General features: G+C 34.5%; 2 long non-coding RNA genes across 4 annotated transcripts in view; both read left to right on the top strand.

Moving 5' to 3' along the window:
- LOC147584717 (uncharacterized) overlaps positions 1-22,665 on the top strand; it is a 218,358-nt gene that overhangs the window by 5,972 nt on the left and 189,721 nt on the right. The window lies entirely within an intron of this gene.
- On the top strand, positions 1,593-12,161 carry LOC147584718 (uncharacterized). Its single transcript, XR_015252686.1, has 2 exons — positions 1,593-8,175; positions 10,893-12,161. It is a non-coding gene; the product is annotated as an uncharacterized LOC147584718 (long non-coding RNA).

The following is a 22,665-nucleotide window of genomic DNA, read 5'->3' as shown; positions in this document are numbered from 1 at the left end:
CATGAGATATTTTTTCTTCAAAATATTGGGTTTTTTAAAGCATAGTTGACATATGTGATATTAGTTTCAGGTGTACAACATGGTGATTACACAATTCTGTATCTTACACTATGCTCACCATAATAAATGTAGTTACCATTGGTCACCATAAAACATTATTATAATATTACTGACTATATTCCTTATGTTGTGTTTTTTATCCCCGTGAGTATTTTACAAGCTAGAAGTTTGTACTTCTTAACCTCTTCACCTATTTCGCTCATTCCCTCACCTTCCCTTCCCCCTTTGGCAACGACCAGTTTAATCTCAGTATTTATGAGTCTGTTTCTAATTTTTGTTTATTAATTTGTTTTGCTTTTTAGTTTCCACATATAAATGAGATCATAGAATCTTTGTCTCTCACTGTCTGACTTATTTCATTTATTGCAATACTCTAGAGATCCATCCATGCTGTGGCAAATGGCAAGATCTTCTTTTTTGTGACTAATATTCCATAGTATAACTATATACCACATCTTCTTTATCCACGCATCTATCCATGGACACTCAAGGTGGTTTGCATATCTTGGCTATTGTAAATAATGCTGCAGTAAGCATAGGGGTGCATATATCTTTCCGAATTAGTGCTTTTGTTTTCTTTATGTAAATACCCAGCAGTGGAATTATTAGATCATACAAGATTTCTATTTTTAACTTTTTGAGGAAACTCCATACTGTTTTTCACAATGGCTCCACCAGTTTGCATTCCCACCAACAGTGCATGAGTCTTCCTCTTTCTCCACATCCTCACCAACACTTGTTGTTTCTTGTTGTTGTTTCCTGTTGTTTCTTGTTGTTTCTTGTCTTTTTGATTTTTGTCATTCTGACAAGTGTAAGGTGGTATCTCATTATGGTTTTGATTTACATTTTCCTTATAATGTTGAACATCTTTTCATATGTCTGTTGGCCATCTGTATGTCTTGTTTGGAAAACTCTTCATGTCCTCTGCCCATTTTTAATTGGATAATCCAGAGGATTTTTTGGTTAACTCAGTGGTCATCCACCCAACAAGTATTTATTGCATATCTACTATATGCCAGGTACATCAAAGACAAAAGCAAATAGTAACCCTCATGGAGCTTACATCTTAATAAAGTAGATATAAAATAAACTAGTAATATCAGATAATAACAGAGAGTAAGAGAGTGAGGGTGGTGTGTGTGTGTGGAAAGGAGATGCAGAGAACAATTTTCTATAGTGTGTTTATTGAAGGCCTGCCTATCTAAGGAGATGACATTTGAGCAATTTTTTTAAAGTTTTTATTTTAAGATATTATGTAAGTAATTATGGCTTTTTAAAAAAATAACCTAGGGGCGCCTGGGTGGTGCAGTCGGTTAAGCGTCCGACTTCAGCCAGGTCACGATCTCGTGGTCTGTGAGTTCGAGCCCCGCGTCAGGCTCTGGGCTGATGGCTCGGAGCCTGGAGCCTGTTTCCGATTCTGTGTCTCCCTCTCTCTCTGCCCCTCCCCCGTTCGTGCTCTGTCTCTCTCTGTCCCAAAAATAAATAAAAAACGTTGAAAAAAAATTAAAAAAATAAATAAATAAATAAATAAATAACCTAAACTCAAGCGCAGTTAATGAGATGAAAAAAGAAGGAACAGGCTAGTATTGCTGACTACAACACAAGGAACTTTAAAATTAAAAACACTAAGTGAAAGAGGAGAGAGTATGTAATACACATGACTGGAAGCTTCACTAAAAACTTTTTGGACCAGCTGTCTGTCACATACAGTTGTGCAGATGATGTTTACATCCTGTATAATGCTAACAGGTGCCATCCATAATGCAGGGGCTAGAATCTTGGCCATAGATAACCTGTGCTAGAGCCTTTTCAGAGAATCTGTAAGGGTGCAAGTTACAGGGTATGAACTTCTCCTTGGATTGTTCCTGAAGAGAGGGAGAAGAGAATGAAGACATGCAAACTAAGGTTATTTACTTCCCCTTACTATGGAAGACTATACTAGAAGGCATCAAGTCCCTCCATTTACCACTCCAGAGTCATGACTCCATCTGCATTATCCATTCTGGCACTTTCACGTCCCATCATGTCAACACTGCAGAAAGAACGGTCTCTTTGGGCTATCTCCAAGCATTTATGCCCTGTTTCCATCCAGATGCTGCCTCACTCAAACACCATTTTCTCTACGTTTGTAAGTCTCTTCCTTTCTATCACGTGTTACAAGAAAAAAAAAAAAAAAAAACACCTTATAAGTCTGTTCAAGCCTTGTTCATTTTAAATAAGCCATAAAAATCCTGCCTGAATAACTCACTTCACTTTTTTTTTATTAGCCTTTTTAAAACATTTTCCTGGAAAGAATAGGATAAACTCCCAATTTTCGTTTCCTCACTTGCTAGTATTTTTCTAATACCATGTTTCAACTTTGATTGCTTTCCAGACTTTCCTTCCACCAATATTAAATTTTAGTCACACAGGGTTACATGCCCGTTTCCTTGTACTATTGACCTTAAGGAATAAATCTTACTCGATTTATCTAGACTTACTCGATTTAGTAAGTCTAGAATAGGCATATAGTGGGAGTTCCATAAATATTTGATGAATAACAGATTGTTCGAATGAATGAATGAATGAATGAATGAAAAAATGCTAACTGGCTAGATGTCAGCTATATAGCCTAACCACTATTTAATTCAGCGCAACAAATGAGAACCTACCATCTGTGAGACACTCTGATATGACCTTGCAGTGTAAAGGCAAACAAATCAAAAGTCTTATAATGGCTTTGGCATTAATTTAGCAGAAGAATTAAAAATGGTGACATAAATCACAAATGCAGTGTAAGTTGCTACAAAGAGACATACAAGGAATTTCTCGACACTCCAGAGGAAAGATTAATATATCTATCAGAAATGGACAAATAAGACCATGTGGAGTAAGTGATATTTGAAAAAAAAACTTAGAGAAATAGATGTTCTCCAGGTAGATTAACATACAAACCATTCAGGTAGAGAGAAAGGCATGTAAAAAGAATGCTGAATAAAAAACTGCTACATAGGGAGCAATGGCAAGTGAAGTATGGAGGTGCTAGCACGAAGTTATTGGTTATTTATTATATTTATTACTGGTTATTTATTATCTTAGTAGGAGTTTATTAAGAGTGACTTGGTCACACCTGTATATATATTTTAAAAAGAGATTATTCTGAAAGCAAAATGGGGGATCAGGAAAGTAAAGAATATTAAAATTTACTATTTTTCAGGCATTCTGGTAAAATTTTCCAATTTATTATTCTACTTTTCATCCTAGCACTTATAATTACACAATATTACAGATGAATAATCTAGGGGATTAAAAAAATACTTACCAAATATACATAGGAGCTTGGATTTGAATTGTTATTGCTGAATCTAAACTATGTATTTTAAATAATCAACTATACTACCTGTCACAAGAAAAGTCATAGCCATTTAGAGAATATCTGTCATGAAATTCATTCTATGCTAGATTTTTAAATCTATTCTCACATTTTGTCTCATGACATGATCATATGAAAACAGTGAGTATTCCCATTTTATGGATGAGCAAACTGAGATTTGATGGTTGGATAACACACTCAGGTTTATACAAATAGTTATAACCACAAAAACCTGTTTTCTAATTCCAATGCTTACTCTACTCTAAGACATCATAATAAATCACAAGCCATAACTAAATTGGAAGTAGATGTCTAGAAAAAAGATAAGAATTACAGAAATGTGCATTTATGCAGCAAAATGAGATTGTTATTTGAATGAATATTAGGAAACAGGTGGGAAATAAGAGGAAGAATGAAGTCAGTGATATGCTAGGGGTGTCTATGAAAAATGAACTCCAATCAAAGTAACGATATATCATCATATTTGATTTGTGTTGTTGAAATTGTTGATTTACAATATTGATGCAAAACATCATACTAATTTGATACAATTTTTTTCAAAGAGAAAAAAAGCCTCCTGGAAATTGTAGAGCATTTCTCACTGAGTTGCTATTTTGCAGCAAGATAGATACAAAAGTATATTTGTGATCGATCTTTTTGACTATTGAAACATAAATCATTCTGCACAACCGATTATATTTTCTGAAAATAAGTTAGGTAAAATGTATTAAAACTATTTTTAAAACTCTTCTGACTTCTGGATGAGTGGCATTCTCAAAACAACAGTCAAATTTAAATGTTTATATCCCTGTTTAGCAAGAATAAGAGCTCAGCATATTATTGACATAATTCTTATTTGCAGTATTACCTAGTTGATAATTAAAATTTTCCTATGTGAATCATATCAAAGACGATGTTGTTTTTTAAATGTATCATATGAATTTACCATTTTATATATTTGAAAACTTGATTAATCACAGTTGAGGTAAACTTCGTAATTAGAGTGTCTTACTTGTAAATATCAAATACAAAATACAAAAATTAACAAATTCTAATGACTAAAATCGAATTTTCACATGAACTCTCAATACATTGAATTTTTAAAATTATTTTTTGAAACATTTATAAGAATTTATCCATCTATCCATCTATCTATCTATCATCTACTTATCTATCGTCTATCATCTATTTATCTATCATCTACATAAAGTGCCTCAGGAACAAAGTAAATCAGAAGGCAGTAGATGGACATGGCACTACAGAATGATAATTTTGAATTAAATTCAATGTCAGAGGCTACTGTATTCTATCTGTTCCTTTATGAATATAGACACAAAGTTCCTCAACAAAACACTAACAAACAGAATGCAGCAACATATAAAAATTTATATGCCATGACCAATTGTAAAGGTAGATTAACATCTGAGTATCACTGAATGTAATACATCATAATAATATAATAAAGGACAAAAACCACATGCTTATCTCAGAAGACACAGAATATAATCATTTCACAAAGCCGACGAACCCCCTATGATGATAAAACGACTCCACATAACTAGGTAAATGAAACATCCTCAATCTGGTAAAGAACCTCTAAAAAACCCACAGGTAGCATAACCCTTAATGATGAAAGACTGAATGCTCTCACTAAGGTCATGATGAAGACAAGCTGTCTAATACCATAATCTTTTGAAAATTATACTAGCAGTAATAACCTGGGAAATTAGGCAAGAAATAATAAAAAGAATTTTCCAGGTTTATGAAAATATTTTAATAATTAGAGCTGCTTCATCATAAAACTATTTACCTTGACATTTACACTTCTCCACTGGCCCCAAGTTATATTTTGGTTTTATATTACATGATTTTCCCATATAAAATACATCTTGGCAATAAATAACCCCACTTTTTTGGGGGGCTTTTCCCCACTATATTTCCTTTGACTCTGCAGTTTTCAAGATTGTATATTACTCTACAAGCTAAAAATTAATTTCATCATTTTGATACCCTTCCTAGTGTGCTATATCCCAACCCTCATTAAAATTATTCAGCCATATCTTCTGTGACATATTTATCAGATGTGATGTTATGTGATATTATGTGAGTTACAAGTGTTTTATTTATATTTCAAAATAACGTTATTAAAATTTTTGTTGTTTCTCTCCCACATGCCATTGTAGAATAGACTGCAAATCAATCACATTTGTATTCTTGGTAAATAACACCATTCCTGGTACAAAAGAGTGGTAGGGGGAACATAATAGTGAAGATGGAATAGACCCTCGTCAGGAATTATAGAAAAAGGACAACTGATAATGGATCAGATTGTGGTTTAATATATTCTAAGGAATTTTCTTTTTCTATTGATTGATTGATTGAGGGTGTGTGTGTGGGTGTATGTGTGTGTGAGAGAGAGCAGAGGAGGGAAAGAGAGAAGCCCAAGCAGGCTCCAAGCTGGCAGTGAATAGCACAACGTGGAGCTCGATCCCACAAACCGTGAGATCGTGACCTGAACAGAAATCAAGAGTTGGAGCTTAACGTACCGAGCCACCCAGATGCCCCAATTCTAAGGAATTTTCTAAATCCATGAATCAAAGTGGTAATTGTGAGGTTAGTATACATTATTTTCCAAATAATTATAACATTGTAATTATATTCACGTGGCCTGCAGAGTTATAACATTAAAAGCACAAATAGTGCTATGAGCATGTGATTCTGTAGTAAAACACACCCGGAATTTATTTTGATAAAATTTCATATGCAAGAATAACACGTATATAGAAAAATTCATGAAATGTGCATCGTGATGAGTATAAGAGTGAATGCTACAAAGTAATCGCTACTCAAGCCAGGAAAGGGAGAACTCATAGAACTACAGGTTTTTTCCTCTGCTTGCTTTCAAATGTTTCTCTTTGCCTTCATTTTTCTGCAGTTTGAATATGATATGTCTACATGTTGATTTTTTTGTATTTATCCTTCTTGGTGTTTTTATGGCTTTTGTGTATCTATGGTTCTGTGTTTCTCATTAATTGCAGAAAATTCTCAGCCCTTATAACCTCAAATATTCCCTCTTCTTTTCTTCTGTATTCTTCTTCCAGTATTTCCATTATGGTACAGCTTTTGTAATTGTCCCAGAGTTCCCATATATTGTTTCATGTTTTTTTCAGTTTTTTCTTTGCTTTTCAGTTTGGGAAGTTTTTATTGACTTATCTTACACTATTACCGAGTTTTTGATTCCTAGGTTTTCTTTTGATTCTTTTGAGAGTCATTTCTCTCCTTACATTACCCATTTATTCTTGCACATTGTCATCTTTTTCTCTTAGAGTCCTCAGCACATTACTAATCACGTTATTTTAAATTCCCTGTCTAATCGTCCCAAAGTCTATGCCATATCTGTGTCTGGTTCTGATGCTTCCTTTGTCTCTTCAGACTGTTTCACGCCTTTTAACTTCCTTGTAATTTTTTGTAGAAAGCTGAACATAATGTACTGGGTAAAAGGAAAGAGGCCTTTAACGTGAGGTTTTTTATTTATTTGGCTGGGAGTTAGACCGTTTACAGTCTGTGCTACTGTGGATGTCAGCGGCTAAGATTTCCTCTGCTGCCTTTGTTTTCTGTTTGCCCTGTTGCCTTTGAGTTTCCCTGAAGACTTCTTAAAAAGTACCCGAGCCTTGAAGTTCTTTCCACTGCAATCTCCTGTTATTTTATGGGAGCCTGATTGATGTAGACATAAGGTGTCGGGCTTTCTGTTGGAGTAGAGGAAAATCGTTTGCTAAACCACTAGCACTAAATGTCAGAAGTTGCCTCGATTTCTCCAGTAAAGAAGCTGCAGCTGGACCAGAAGTTGCACCTGTAGTTACCTATTAATTAAATTCCTGTACACTGTGGTCATTCTTTAAGAACCATCTCCCTTCTGTAGTGGCAGAACTGTTATGGTTCGACAGGGCCCTGAGATTAGAAGGAACAGTATTGTTTGAGGGTCAGAATGTATTATTCCTCCACCACCAGACTGGAGGCAGGATGTCATGAACAGATACATCTTTCCAGGACAGGGGCACTTAATTCTCATCCATGCTGTGCTAAAAAGTGGTGTATTTTCCTCAGAGTAAATATATTTAAATGTTCAAAACTACTCAGTTTGCTTCCTATTTTTCTTCTTTTTTCTACTCATAAATCTAACTGCTTTGTAATAGTCTTGCCATTTACCCATTCCTCTAAGAGGTGCCAGCTTCCTTTAAAATATAATTCAGGATTTGAAATCTTAAGGCAGGACATTCAGTGTGACACTTGAATTCAGGAATAGGTTTACAAGTCCATCTTTATGTGAATTAGAAATGAATATTTATTGAACTAAGCAATAAATTGGGGTTTTTTTTTTTACATCTTACTTGCATTACTTTAGCACATACCCTCCCTTCTCTACTTTTCATTCTTCCCAGAATAAGCCATTGGTTGAGTACAAAAACACTTAAGAGGACACACTCACGTTACTATCTATCCTGCTCACAAATTTACTCTTCTCTTTTTTCTCACCCATCTGCTGTCACCAACCTTACTGTCTCCAGCACCTTTCTTCTCTTTTCACTGCTGGCAATAATAATGTCATGCCAGCTTTTACATTTATGTTAGAGTTCTCTGTGTTCCTTCATTATATAATGTTTCCCTCGTGCAATCTGCATTTCCACTCTAACCAATGTTTCCCATGGCACGTACGAGGTAGATAACCACCTTGTATGCAGAGGGCACCAGTTTGCTCCAGTGTGGTAAGGGTGCACTTTCCTAAATGAAGTCCATGCTAAACCAACTGTTACAGAAATTCAACCTCATCCAGAATCATGTGCTTAAAAGATAAAATTTGTACTGGAGCAGTGCTTTTTTTCTAGATTACATTGTTCTGATATTTTTATTTCAGTTTATTTCTTACTGAAATATTCATGTTTTACTTTGAGTTAAGCTAGCATGCACAAACAAAAGCATTCCCCACCCCTCTTAATAACTAACTCTTAGTTAAGTGGATCTGAAAACAAATATTTTCCTGGAAGCTCCAAAAATACTGTCAACTATAAATACTGTGTCTACTTAGTAAAAATTCAAGGCTATTTCTTAACTCAGCACTTTAAACTTCACTTGAGCAATTTCCCTCAGTTCCATAAAATGAAAAACTGAACCATCCAAGAGTTTGTCCACAGTAGAAAATCCTTGAGTTGTGAGAAGACAATTTCTTTACAGCTCCAGAAATTTAATGACACTTTGAATCAATAAAGATACATGAGAAGGGGAGTTCTAAAAATAGCAAGCCAATAACTCTAAACCAAGATTCTTAAATCACTCCTCAAGGATAGGATTACTTCAAAACTTGGTACCTTTGTCAAGGGCTTTTTAATAAGAGTGCCAGAGCTTGAATCAACCTTAGAGGTTCATCATTCTGTTGAAAAATAGGGAGGTCGTCAGTCCCACTGACATATCTTGCTCTTGAACTGAAATAATGATTTTTTTTAATTAAAAGCTTTGACTGACTAGTCATAGAAACAGACTTCAGCATATATAGGAGCAAAACATGGAGGGCGAGATTTGTGTGAATTGGTTACTTTTACTACCTGCATAATTACATAGGAAGGAGGTCTAATTCTTATTGACTATGTTTTACCCAAAGGCTATGTCTTCTGTTTTTCTGCACTAATATTTAAAAGTGTATGATTATAAACAACAAGACAACAATATTCTATGTGTTTTCCCCTTACTTTGTTTCTATGTTACACTCTTCACAGAATAAAACTAGGTACAGACGACCTTTGATTTCAAACCAAAAAATAAAATAAATAAAATAATAACAAAAAACCCCAGTAACAATATTGCCTTTTGCTCTAATTAAAACAAGGCATAGCATTTCTGTACTTCAAACACACTGGATGATTTCCAGTGTCTCTTTCAGTGCATTTGCCAGATTTTGTACACTGGATTAAGACAGAAACCCCATTAATTCCTCCCTGAATAAAGTCACTGAACTAGTACATGAATTTGAGTAACACTCTCGCCCACCCCCCCACCTCCCCCACTGCTCCAAGAAGCACAGTAAAATAATACAACTTTTGGAACTGGATTCCTGTCATAGCTTCATCACTAACCAGGTGTGTGATCTGTGGTGTCCCCCTTAAACTCTCTGTGCCTTGTGTGCTGATCTGTAAAATTAGAGATAATAATGCCAGCCTCACCAGGTTACCAAGAGAGGATTAAATAGAATAACACATGTCAAGTCCTGCTGTAGAACTTGGTGATCAAAAAGATTAATTCCTATCTAACTCAGTGAGAGACAGACAAGCAGACACACACACACACACACACACACACACACACACATCACAGAACAAATAAATTCAGAACCACTCCCCTAAACTTTCTTATTCAATTTAGTCCAGGATGTTTAAGAAATAGAAGGATACTCTGTCAAAAAGAAAAACTATAACTAGTTGTAGTGCTCAAGGTCAGTTGAGGGGATGTTGGAATACAATGGAAGTGTCTTACAGGCTACTAAATAATTATTCCATGTGGAAACATGATATTGTAACAGAAAATTCTAGGAATAGCTGCTGGGCTCATATACTTCCTCCTTCTGTGAATAGCCAATGTAGCCTGGGGTGGGTTCCCAAAGTCATAGCCATAATAACTGACTTTAGGCCAGTTACATTATCTCTTATAGAAATTAAAATTTGGAACTAATTGTAAGATGGGGAATCCTTGATATATATATTATATATCCACATCTTAATGCAGACTTTTTCAAACTGCAAGGGGAAGATCCATTAGTATATGATTACATCAATTTACTGGTTAAAACCAGAATTATAAAACTGAATAAAATAGAAGAGAAAATAAAGCTCATATATTTAAATAAGGGTGTTTTCCCTGATTATTTGATTTGTTATAAGTATTTAGCTAATAATATATACACAGATTATATATATATATATATAATATATATTACATATATAATATTATATATATAATCATACATACATACATACATACATACTGGGCTGCAATGTAAAATATATTCTTTATTCCTTTCCATCAAAAATGTAAAAAGTACTTCCCTTATAAAGGAGAATTTTAAGAAACATTTGCTGAGGCCTCTGGCAAAGTTTTGCTCATTGTACCCATTCTAAGGCTTAGTTGTTAACCTTCCTGGTGAAATAGAAAATGTAGTTGCCTTCCCTCTACTTTGATCATCCTCATTTGGTCTATAAATCTCCACCTATGCATCCTGTGTACTTTGGAAGAAACTAACCCAAATCCATGCATTCTCATTCTGCAGTCACAGTAATTGCTCTAGGGGGTGGGGATGTGACCCAGTTCACAGCCTAGATGTGTCTGGATAAGGTTTTTTGCTGTTGCTGTTTTTTGGTTTGTTGGTTTGTTGTTGTTTTTTTTCACTTTTCTAGGAGAGCACCTTACATTATCTTTCTCTCTCTTTTGGAGATAGACAAGGACATATGCAGCAACTGGATTTTGTAAGTCATCTCCTGAGACTATAAAGAGAAGCTAGTCTGAAACTGGTGTTAATATGGATTGAGGACAACAGTTTCAGTCTGGCAAATGACTGTTTTTCTATCCATAGAATGGTCCATGCTTCAATCCTTCTTGTCACTTCTCCAGGAAAACGTCATAAATTCTATTAGCTCTAATTTCCTAGAAAAGGCAATGCTTTGTGACTGTGGGTATTATAAGAAATTTTAGCCCCAGAGCTTTTCAGCTAAAAGGCGCCTATTTCCTAGACCCCTCGTCCTCATACACGAGGCATTTAAATTCCTCGTCACAGGCCTTTAAAACCTATGACCATGTCCTATGATCATTGAGAAATGTTAGCTTCCACTACCTACACTTCTGACTTGGATTCCATTTTTACGTCTACCTTGATTTACCTGCCTCAGTTTTTGCATGAAGTATGCATTGCTTACTCTAAAATGACCCACGATATTGAAAAATATTCACACTCATTGAATAACTTTCCTATTCAAGCAAAGGATTTAGGACATGAGCAGTAAGAGAAGGGTTGGCACTGGAAAAGTTGTCCTGAGATCTCAGGGGCAGGCTTGGACATCTTTAGCACTGCTGCATCAAACAGGTTTGCACATCACGAACCACCTTCAGCACGTGTGTTTGCCCTTCAGTACCAGGAAGTCCAAAGTCTGCACGGGGCCGGGATCTCTTTTGTAAGCTGGTTATGTAAGCACATTCCAGTTACATGACCAGCCTAATCTGTCAAAACCCCTCAGGCTTCACCAAAACCAGGCTCAAATCAAAAGTCCAGTCACTGTTACTAATTAATGCTGACAGGGTGGTACTATAGAAGTACCCCAAGCAACTCACAGACCTATAGTTACAGAACATTATTTATTTTTATTGAATATATTCCACAGTATTGGCCCAAAGGCCTTGTAATGCTCCAAGGGACCTCGGAGATGAGCACGTGGTCAATCCAGAGTGGCAAAGAATATAACTCATGTTAGGTCGTCTTGGATGTGAATGTGTATCTAAAACTTATTTTTAAATTCTTTTTTTCTGGGGTGTCTGAGTGGCTCAGTCAGTTGAGCGTCTGACTCTTGATTTCGGCTGAGGCCATGGTCTCATGGTTAGTGAGTTCAAGCCCTGTGTCGGGCTCTGTGCTGACAGTGAGGAGCCTACTTGGAATTTTCTCTCCCTCTCTCTCTGCTCCTCCCCTGCTCTTGTGTGCTCTCTCACTCTCTCTCTCTCTTTCTCAAAAATGAATAAATAAACATTTAAAATAATTATTTTTTTCTAACGTTTTCATCTGAAATTAGAAAAATGACTTAAGGAATACAACCCTTTAATATCATTCATATATCACCTGTTCTATTGCCTGGATGTCTTTTAATTTCTCTTTTTTATATCTGAATAAACGAAAGCTGAGAAGCGGTCAGTTACTTGTTCGAGATCACAAGGTGGTGGTGTGACCTGATTATTTAATTATTTAACATTGTTATGGAACATTACTGTGTCAGAGAACAGGGCTGGATCTGTATGTAACAGGGTGAAGTCTTCTCATATAAAATCTTATATTCAGTCTGTGGGTTTGTAACACGGAGAATTTGGATGAGAATACCATGAGTGTTATTTTCTGACCTTGGATCAAAGAGAAATATGACCTTGTGATCCCCTAATCTGTGCTACTCGTACCATGGACACCTTTGATTAAATAGCAACCTTAACGAAAGGTTACATGATACCTAAAACTGTGCCTTGTGTATATAAGCAATTCAAAAATATGTATTGAACTTAATTTCAAAACAATAAATAAATTGGACAAAACAATAAATAAATTGGAGTAGAAAAGTTCACCCCAAGTATGTTTCTTGGAAAGAATACTTTAAGAAAAGCTGCAAAAGACAACCTAGAGGAATTAGCTTTTATATTTTTCCAAGGTAGCCAATCTTTGGTTCTTTGTTAGAAAAAAATACATCTATGCCTTGAGTTTCCATGTACACAAAAGTGTAATATTTACTACTAATTGTTAAATTCACCCAAAAGGGCTAATTCCTTCAATGCTAGAGGAGATACTTATGCATAGTTAAATCAATAGTAGCTGTAGTGAAATCATAAATATAACAAATAAAATAAAAATTTAAAGTACAGAATCTAATAGTAACCCAAGTATTCTTATAAAAAAACACGTCCTACAAAAATGTAATACACTTGAAGGGAACCACAATAAATGCCGTGTGTAGAAAATGATTCAGATGCAATGGTCAGAGGCACCTGGGTAGCTCAGTCGTTTAAGCGTCCGACGACTCTTGGTCTCAGCTCAGGTCATGATCTAAGGGTTTGTGAGTTCGAGCCTCACATTGTGATTTTCTCTCTCTCTCCCTCTGTCTCTGCCCCTCTCCCACTCACCCTCTTTTTCAAAATAAATAAACAAACTTAAAAAAAAAACCCACCAAACAAAAACAAATGTGATGGTCAGCTATATTCAGTTTTGAAGAATTCAAGAGATTTTTAAAAAGAGGTGTAATAGGAATAAATGTATTGACATTAGGTGTAAGTACAACTGACTCTATCACTAAATATTGCTAAATTACACTGTTTTATATTTTCCATTTTATCACATGGAAATACTAACAAAATAATCTTAGCTGTTTAGAATTCTTATAGTAACAAGATAAGTTTTTGATCTGATGTGTCCACCCATAAAACCACTTTTCTGACTATTCTATACCATTTAAATGTCTAACAATGTCCTATGAAAGAATAACCTGGCATGCAAAGTATGGCATCCACTTTGGAAACGAAGTATAAGCTTCCTTTTGTTGTTCATTTTACTTTCAGTCTTTAATTAGCAAAGGTTGAGAGCGTGATAGTTAAAGTAAATTACTTATATAGGCAAAATGCATCTTATACAGTTCATCCACTGTTCTAATTGCCTTCAATGCCTTCATCCTAGCTTCAGGATTTGCTACCTTTTAATACTGCATAAAGCTTTCCTGATATCAATTCTATACCCTTTATTGTATCCTCTGTGCATTTTTCTATAGTTTAAATCCTCAGAATCTGGATGGATAACAGCTCACTAATTTGACAGTTTATTCCCTTTGTTAAATGGGTGCTGTTTTCCTGTTATTACATTAATCCCTTACACAAGAAACATCTCTATTTTAAGATAAGACCTTTGGAGAAAATCCCTCACTCTCAAGTATAGCTAAAGTTGCAGAGAACGTTGCAGGCTTGTGAAGGAAAATAATTTTGAGCACCAGTTTCCTTGGTGTTGTTTCCATTATCACAGATGAGGTATTTTAAGAATAACACAGCATTATCTCCTATAAAGGGAAACCTCTTTGTTCCAGTTTTTCAGGCCAAAAAACCTTTGAATCATCCTTTATTGGTGTGGCCGTTTATTGAATGTGTCCCCACATTCAGCTGGTTATCATATCCAGTCACAGCTAATGCTGGATTCTATCAACAAGCGTGTACTATCAATGCCTCAACTGCTACTCTGGGCCAAGTGTCCAGCATCTTTGGCTTGAGTGACTGTGATCACCTCCTAAACTATCCTTTTCGTTTTTCACCATTGCATCCCTTCGCTCTATTTTTTACATAAGAGTCAGAGTGATCCTGTTCAAAAGTAGGTGAGATCATGTCCCTCCTCTGCTTAACATCTTCTCACAGTAAAAGCCAGACTCCTGGCAGAATCCCGGAACATCAGTGCCTTTGTTTCTCCCCCTCTCTCTATGCCTCCTACCACCCCTCTTGCTCATTCTGCTCAGTGACACTAGTCTCCATGTTTCTCAAACCTGTCAGGCACACTCCTGCTTCAAGTCTTTGGTCTCGTTCTTCCCTTTGTCTCAATGGTTTCTTTCCCAGACATGCATGGTTGACTACTTCATCCTTATCAGGTCTTGTTTCATATGCCCCCTCCTCAGTGAAGCCATCCCTGAGGCACACTGTGCGGTTCCCGTTGTCTTTCCCTGTTTTATCATTGTGCTTGGCTACTTCTCAGTGAAAATATGACAGTAGTTTCCAGAAGCTGTTTCTCTGATTGTGAAACGAATGCAGTCAACTGTGAGAATCAAAAGAATGGCCACCTTCCATGCTTGGTGGTGTGAACAAAAAGTATTTTAGCTGCATATATTAGATAATGGTATGTTCCACCCTTTGCAAGTGTTACAAAATTCAAAAATATATTGGATGAAGATTATTTGTGAACTTCCTAACAAGAGCCAAAGCACCATAAATAAGCTGAATATAACTATGTAAGGCAAGAATAACATTTATTTTTTGTAGGAAAATAACAAGGAAAAGCAGTCTCCGTTTGGAATTTGTGTGTGTGCATGTGTGTGTATGTGTGCATGTGCGTGTGTTTGCCTGTGATTATATCACTTTGACTGGAACTATGATTCAATAGAAAAGTCCTTCAAATGCAATCGCAAAGTCAGAGACCTACAGGGAAATGGGATCAAAAGCTCTCATCACTCCAGATGCTACAAAGCCTTCCCTTCCAGATGCTACCGATTTTACTCCCCAGGTATTTTTAAATTAGGAATCTGTCTTAGCTGGTACAGGAAGACAAGAGGTCAAGCTCAATCAGATGATTCACCCAAACCTATTGAAAAAGGAAAGTGTCCTAGGAGTCTTGTCCCTATTGTAAAGGATTATTTAGTGAATCCGATTGCTGAGTTTCTAAATATCTCAGCAGTTTGACAAAACTTGATATCTTGACTCGATCAGAACAGAGTCTGAAAATACTGAAACCTTTATCAGAGAGTCTGAAATCACAGCAGCTGCTCAGAAATACTGATTACTGCTCACTGTGGAAAAAGCCCAAGTGTAGCGGCCCTGACTAGAATGCCACCATTACGTTCTAAGGACTAACTTCTCAGCAGAAACCAGGACAACATAGTTAGGCTCTTGTTCCTAACTTATATTCATAATTACTTATGAAGACGATTTTAGAAGATAGATATGTTTTTGTATGGGTAGTCTAAAGACAATAAATAGCATGATATTTTAAAATATCTATGTCACGGATAAGGATAGATTCATAAATCATTCTTTAATTTCTTTGCTCATGGTATTCAGTTTATAAAGCCAAACTGATATCTATGAAAAAATACCTTAAGTTATATTGTCTCTCCCTCACTCAGAAGGGGATAATAATGACAAACAGCAAAGGTTGTTCTTAAACATTTGTATCTGAAGACTATGAGCAGAGCTCAGAAGATTTGTATTAATTAACCCTTTGTTCTTTTTTTTTTATATATATATGAAGTTTATTGTCAAATTGGTTTCCATACAACACCCAGTGCTCATCCCAAAAGGTGCCCTCCTCAATACCCATCACCCACCCTCCCCTCCCTCCCACCCCCCATCAACCCTCAGTTTGTTCTCAGTTTTTAAGAGTCTCTTATGCTTTGGCTCTCTTCCACTCTAACCTCTTTTTTTTTTTTTTTTTCCTGCCCCTCCCCCATGGGTTTCTGTTAAGTTTCTTAGGATCCACATAAGAGTGAAACCATATGGTATCTGTCTTTCTCTGTATGGCTTATTTCACTTAGCGTAACACTCTTCAGTTCCATCCACGTTGCTACAAAGGGCCATATTTCGTTCTTTCTCATTGCCCTGTAGTACTCCATTGTGTATATAAACCACAGTTTTTTTATCCATTCATCAGTTGATGGACATTTAGGCTCTTTCCATAATTTTAACCCTTTGTTCTAAATATGTGCAAGTATTCGATGTCATTAAGGAAACCCGGTAGTGCTAAAATCAAACTCAACTGCTACCTGCAGGAGAAACAAATTCTCATAGCAGAATGGAGAGAAGGGAAAGACAGAGGGATACAAGAGAGAAAAAGATTGAGGTAAATGCTTTTGAAAACTGTAGGGGTGGGGTGCCTGGGTGGCTCAGTTGGTTGAGCATCTGACTTTGGTTCAGGTCATGATCTCCTTAGTTCCTTGAGTGTGAGCCCCACATGGGGCTCTGTGCTGACAGCTTGGAGCCTGGAGCTTGCTTTGGATTCTGTGTCTCCTGCTCTCTCTGCCCCTCCTCTGCTCTCTCTCTCTCTCTCTCTCAAAAATAAACATTAAAAAAAACCAAAACAAAACTGTAGGGGCTATTTAAGGGTTGAAGAGAAGAATATTATTTGCAAAAGAATATCATTTCCAGCACAGCCCCAAGTGTATATGGCCATTAATTAGCTGACATTAGGTGAGTTAAATAACCTCTTTGTGCCTCTCTGCTCTCATCTTTGATATTATGCGAACTGAAATCAATCAATCAAATGATGGGGTAATGGATATCAATCCTCACACCAGGATGTTGTGAGGACTAAATGAGATAATAGCAAATACAATGACAATATTAAATGGCTTGTATAGTTGTTGCTAGGTGCGTTAAGAGGGGATTATAATAACACAAGGACTTATTGAAAGGGCTAAATAAGATAATATTTAAGATATTGAAGAGGCTTAAGATAATCAGTTAATAAAACTTCTAAATTCTTGTTTTATTGTTTTGCAAATTAGATTGCTTTTTAGTAAATTATGTGAAAACCCAAATTTTACTAATATATCTACCATACTGAAAAATTGACAATAGCAATGTTTCTAATGCTGTTTATAATTTGGAATTTTTCTACAAATATGTGAACTATTTAAGATTATCCTATTGAAATGCATTCATTCTAGGGTTGTAAAAGCACAGATTTAGGAATTTTAAGAAGGTATGGGCTTTTTATAATTTTTAAACCTGAAAATACAAAATGCTTTGAAATAAGAATAGATATTTTTAAATGAAGGAAAACATAAAGTATATATATTTAAAATATTAAATATAAATGATAAATTATGTGAAAATATAGATTATGTTTTGTGTATTTTACTCCTCTAAGTAAAGATATATTCTAGAAACTTCATGCGAACAAAGAATTTTTTATCCCTTAACACACATTTTCCCATTTTTATGTTTCCAGAATGAATAAGATTTTGACATCTGAGGGATGTCTATACTGCACATTGATCTTTATAACCTTAGGGCCTTTACCACCTGTCAGAAATTTTCATAATATTAATAATTCATTTCTTTAGCTGATTCTTCATTTATTCTAACATCTACTAACTTCACCACATTCAATACAGTGGTTTAGGAGTTGATACTTTGAAACATCCCAAATTGCTCACTTGTAGAATATACATAAAAAAAGAGGAAAATGTGTTACATGGTCTACAGAAAAAATTAGTAATCATTCCCTACCAAGAAATTACATGCAAAGTTTTAATCCTAATGCATGTTTTGAAATGCTTAATAGTGAAGTACATATTAAAATTTAAATTCCAAAGGACTTTAGAATTAATATAATAAACAATATAATTAATTTCTAAGGTCTAATTAATACAGATCATTTTTCTGGCCCATAGAACACAGAAAAAAGAGTTGACATCATTGCTAACTCATAAATTCCATTTCCACAGTAACTTTTTTCCTTCATCTTGCCACCATTATTTTCTTCCTTTCTTATTTTTCTTCTTTTATTGTAACATTAAAAAAAGTACCATTTGGTATAGCCAATGAAAAACACGTAGAATACAATTTTGTTGATTAGTCTTAAGGCATTTGAGTACTACAGAGTCTATCAAATGTTGAGTTTATATTGATAAAGGAAATTTTCAACCTTTAATGTTGTGGGCCCTGCTCCTGGGCTCCCAAGGAAGCTATGCTTCTATCAGCTTCCAAAGGATTTCACCAAACTTCAGGGCTTGGGCTCTATTTCTGCCCTGAGCACCTGCTTCGTTAGCAAATAACTTAAAGAAACAGTTCAGACTAAAGATAGGAGTAAATAATCTCCCGAAGTTCCATTTCCACACCTCTAAAGCCTGCAACTTTGCACATACTAACAGCACAAGATAAAGTCTGTAATTTTCTGAACCGTCCTTCATCATGATGATTTGTAACTCTTCATGAAACGAAAAACATACATAAGCCTGTATTAAACGTTCCTTCTCCAGAGCATTCTTTTCTTTGTGTAGAGTGTGTACCCTGGGCAGCTGTCCTCAAACTCTCTTCTTTTTCTTTTCTTTCTTCTTCTTCTTTTTTTTTTTTTTTTTAGAAATTCTAAAAGGTTCGTTCATTTTGCATCCACAGTATTTATCAAAAAACAGCTCTGAACAGCTAAATCACCACTACTTGTTCTTAAACAGACACTGTAGTCACACAAAACTAGAAACTATTTCATGCATAAAAGTTCAAAATGTAATAGAAAAAGATAATTGTCAATGTCAATAAGAGCTTTCAGGGAACTTAGAATAAGTAGGAGCAGGCTTTCCTCCCACAACTGGTGATGTTTTGCTCTATTACAAAGAAGCAAAGGTTAATTTGACAGCTGGCTTTAATATATTCTTCATGAATATCAGTTGGCTTTTATACCATAGACAACCTTCTGTAATATGAATATGAAACAATCATGCCTCACACTGCAAATTAATACCGGTTCACCTGATTATATATTTTTTTACATTTGACTCAAGTACATAGTTTTATAATGTCACAAATAAAAATGATTTTCAATTAATATGTAGTAATGATAAAGTATTTATCTCAAAATTGTAGATTTTTTCAGGAGCAATGCTAAATCCTCCCCTTATCACTTAATTAAATCAGGCTATTTTGCAATAGTTTCAGGGCTGTAATAATAGTAAGTCATTTGGATTACACTTTTGATTGACTTTTCTTAAAGTACTGAGTTAACGTTACTGCAAGTACATTTTCCTAAGAAAATCCTGGAAAACGCTTTTCCTAACTATAACATATATCTGAGTTTTGAAAATGCCATAGGTTGATTTTAATTGTAAAAAAGAAAAAGACATTTATCTTTTGAATGTCAAGGATTATTAATAGTCCATTTTAAGAACTAAATGACAAATTAATGCCTTCATAAATCAACATGGAATCTGCAGGAAAAAAATTTCTTATACATTTTTTAACGCAGCTTTAGGCTCTGTGTTTTGAAGTTGCGAAGCTTTCAAGAGATGTTTACTTTGAATAACTTACATGATATTGTGCATGATTTTAATCACCCACCAGAGCTAAAAATTTAACTTAAAAATTGTAATCCTTATGTAAGTATGCTATCTCCAACAAAATTAAGTATGTAACCATAATTGCTAAAACATAGCACAGTGAATGTTTTTCAGCTAATCCATTATTCTAATTCCCTTCCTCTTCTTGGCCAGGGAAGAATGGAACTTGCCTTCTCCATTAAAATAAGGCTATAGCTTGTTCCTGACAATGAATACGAACCAAAATAATAGCTCTTACTTCTGCGTAGAAGCATCTGATTCCTCATCATTGATTTTCTAGATTCAGCCCATGAAAGCATGTAAGGAAATATTTATAAGGAAGTGTTCCCAAGACCAAGGCAGCATAAAATGCTAAAATAACCCCTGGAAGACTGAGAATGTTTGGGACTGAGAAATACATTCTATTCATTTGTTATTGTTTGTTATAACATAGCTAGCCTATCCTGACCAGCGTACATGACATCAGAGTAAATTCATGATTAATACATTTATCTCAGTTAATGTGTTGCAATTAAATCAATAGTCAAATTCCACTTAACAGTTAATCACAGATTTGCACATATCCTTGTCTTCCATTTTGTTTTCAGGGTTAATTTTTTTCCCCTAGGCTAATCTTTTTCACATGTGCATGATATTATATTTAGAGTAATAAACAAAATAGTATCTTTTTAAAAAATTATCTGTCCTTTGCAAAGAAATAAAATCACTCTCTATAATCTTTCCTACTTTATAATCCATGATGAAGCATAAAAAACATGAAATTCTCTAAAATATAACTGTCAGAGGAAAGAATTGACATATGTCTCATTAAATAACTAAGATACAATGGTTTCAAATGTATGTAGTTATTACATATTAGTAGCTACAATTATACCTCATATACATTATACCTCATATATATCTACTGTATTTATAATATATATATATAGCTCTCAAATAATTTTGTTAAAATGATGCTTCTCATATAGTAAATTAGGCCTTCTTATGTTTTTAACAAATTTTTATTAGAATTACATAGTTTGGCACGTATGTATTAAGAAAGTCAATAGAGTTTTATTTTTATAGACCTGTTTTTTATTTTTTAGGTAAACATAAATATTATACCAAGATAGAGATATACCTGCTTTATTTCAGATATAAATGATTTCTTTTTTTAATATTTTCAATCTTTTCTGTAAGTTACAGAATTTATAACATTCAAAACGGAAATCATATGATTATAGATAAAAGAAATATATTTTTTAGAAGTTGTTAGGGTAATTTTAAACAAAATTATGCTTTATCTTTTATGTAAGTATGATTTTTCTTGCTTGAATTTTTTATTTTATTTTTATTTATTTATTTTTAGAGTTTATTTATTTTGAGAGAGAGAGAGAGGGTGTGAGAGAGAATCCCAAGTAGGCTCGCACTGTCAGTACAGAAACTGATATGGGGCTTGAACTCACAAACCATGAGTTCACGACCTGAATCAAAGTCTGACACTTAACTGACTGAGCCACCCAGGTTTCCCTCTTGCTTGAACTTTTTAAAGAAATTGAATACATGAAGCAAATAATAAAAGTTTTCCTATTAAATTCTGTTTACTTGTTTCTGATCAGTTCAATAACTGCTGTAAAGATAGGTTTCAAATGACCATTTTAAGATCTCCAAAAATTGAACCAGTCAGAAATATTTTGTGATTTATTTTACTATTCTTAAATTATAATACCTGCATGTTTAAAATTAAAATATTCACAATGTAATTCATAATAACTGGTATACTTTCCCCAAACTGATACACACATGCATACACGCATATCAACAAACACAGAGGGATGAGTTATTCTAGATCGCTGAATATTTTGATTAATGCAAAGTTATGTGTGACATATATAGCAACTAATTTCAAATGATAAACACATAGAAGATGATCATGGTAAAATAATAATTTTCATGTGTTAATACTTTATGACTACATTGTCACTAGCTCCCTAAAGTAATAAAAATATACTAGAAAATTGAAATTGCAAGAGATCTCAGAAAAATTCTGAGTTAAACATTGAGTTTCAAGTAATAAGTTAAACATTGAGTATCAAGTAATTTGAATGGTTCTATGGAATAAAAAGTGATTGGGCCACGTTATCAGACAGATCTGGGCTTGAATAACAGTATCACTGCCTGTGGTTTAAACAAGTGTTCTCTTCTTTGTCATCTCTAGAAAGGGGGAAAATGGACCTACTTTAACAAGACATTTTATATAAGTGAGTTGCCATTAGTAAATTACCCAGGACTCACAAACTCTTCAATATCTTACAATCACTTATTAAAATAAACAAGCATTTACAGTGTTCCTGCTGCAGTCCAAGTACTGTGCTATTCAAGGCATATAAAAATAGTAGTGCAGAAAAGAAAAATGGACAAATAAGGAAATTGCTGCTTTTTTATTAATAACTAAGGTTAGTAATGAAGACCACCACTTTTGTTCATTGCTTCATTTATATTATGAAGCAGTTTTAAATTGCTATTTATTTAGTTTACCAAGTGCCTGTAACTGTTCATTTATTTAAAAATATTTTATGCATATACATATACCAATCACTATGTTAGCTAATGGGAACACCAGTGTATGCAAATAAGTAAGTAAGTAAGTAAGTAAATAAATAAATAATAAATTTGGCTTTAGATAATGGCACT

Source organism: Puma concolor, chromosome A1 (assembly GCF_028749965.1).
Source record: "Puma concolor isolate L17-30 chromosome A1, mPumCon1.1.hap2, whole genome shotgun sequence".
In the NCBI taxonomy this organism is placed as follows: Eukaryota; Metazoa; Chordata; class Mammalia; order Carnivora; family Felidae; genus Puma; species Puma concolor.
The sequence above is the reverse complement of the archived record's forward strand: the minus strand, read 5'-3'. Positions and strand labels throughout refer to the sequence as shown.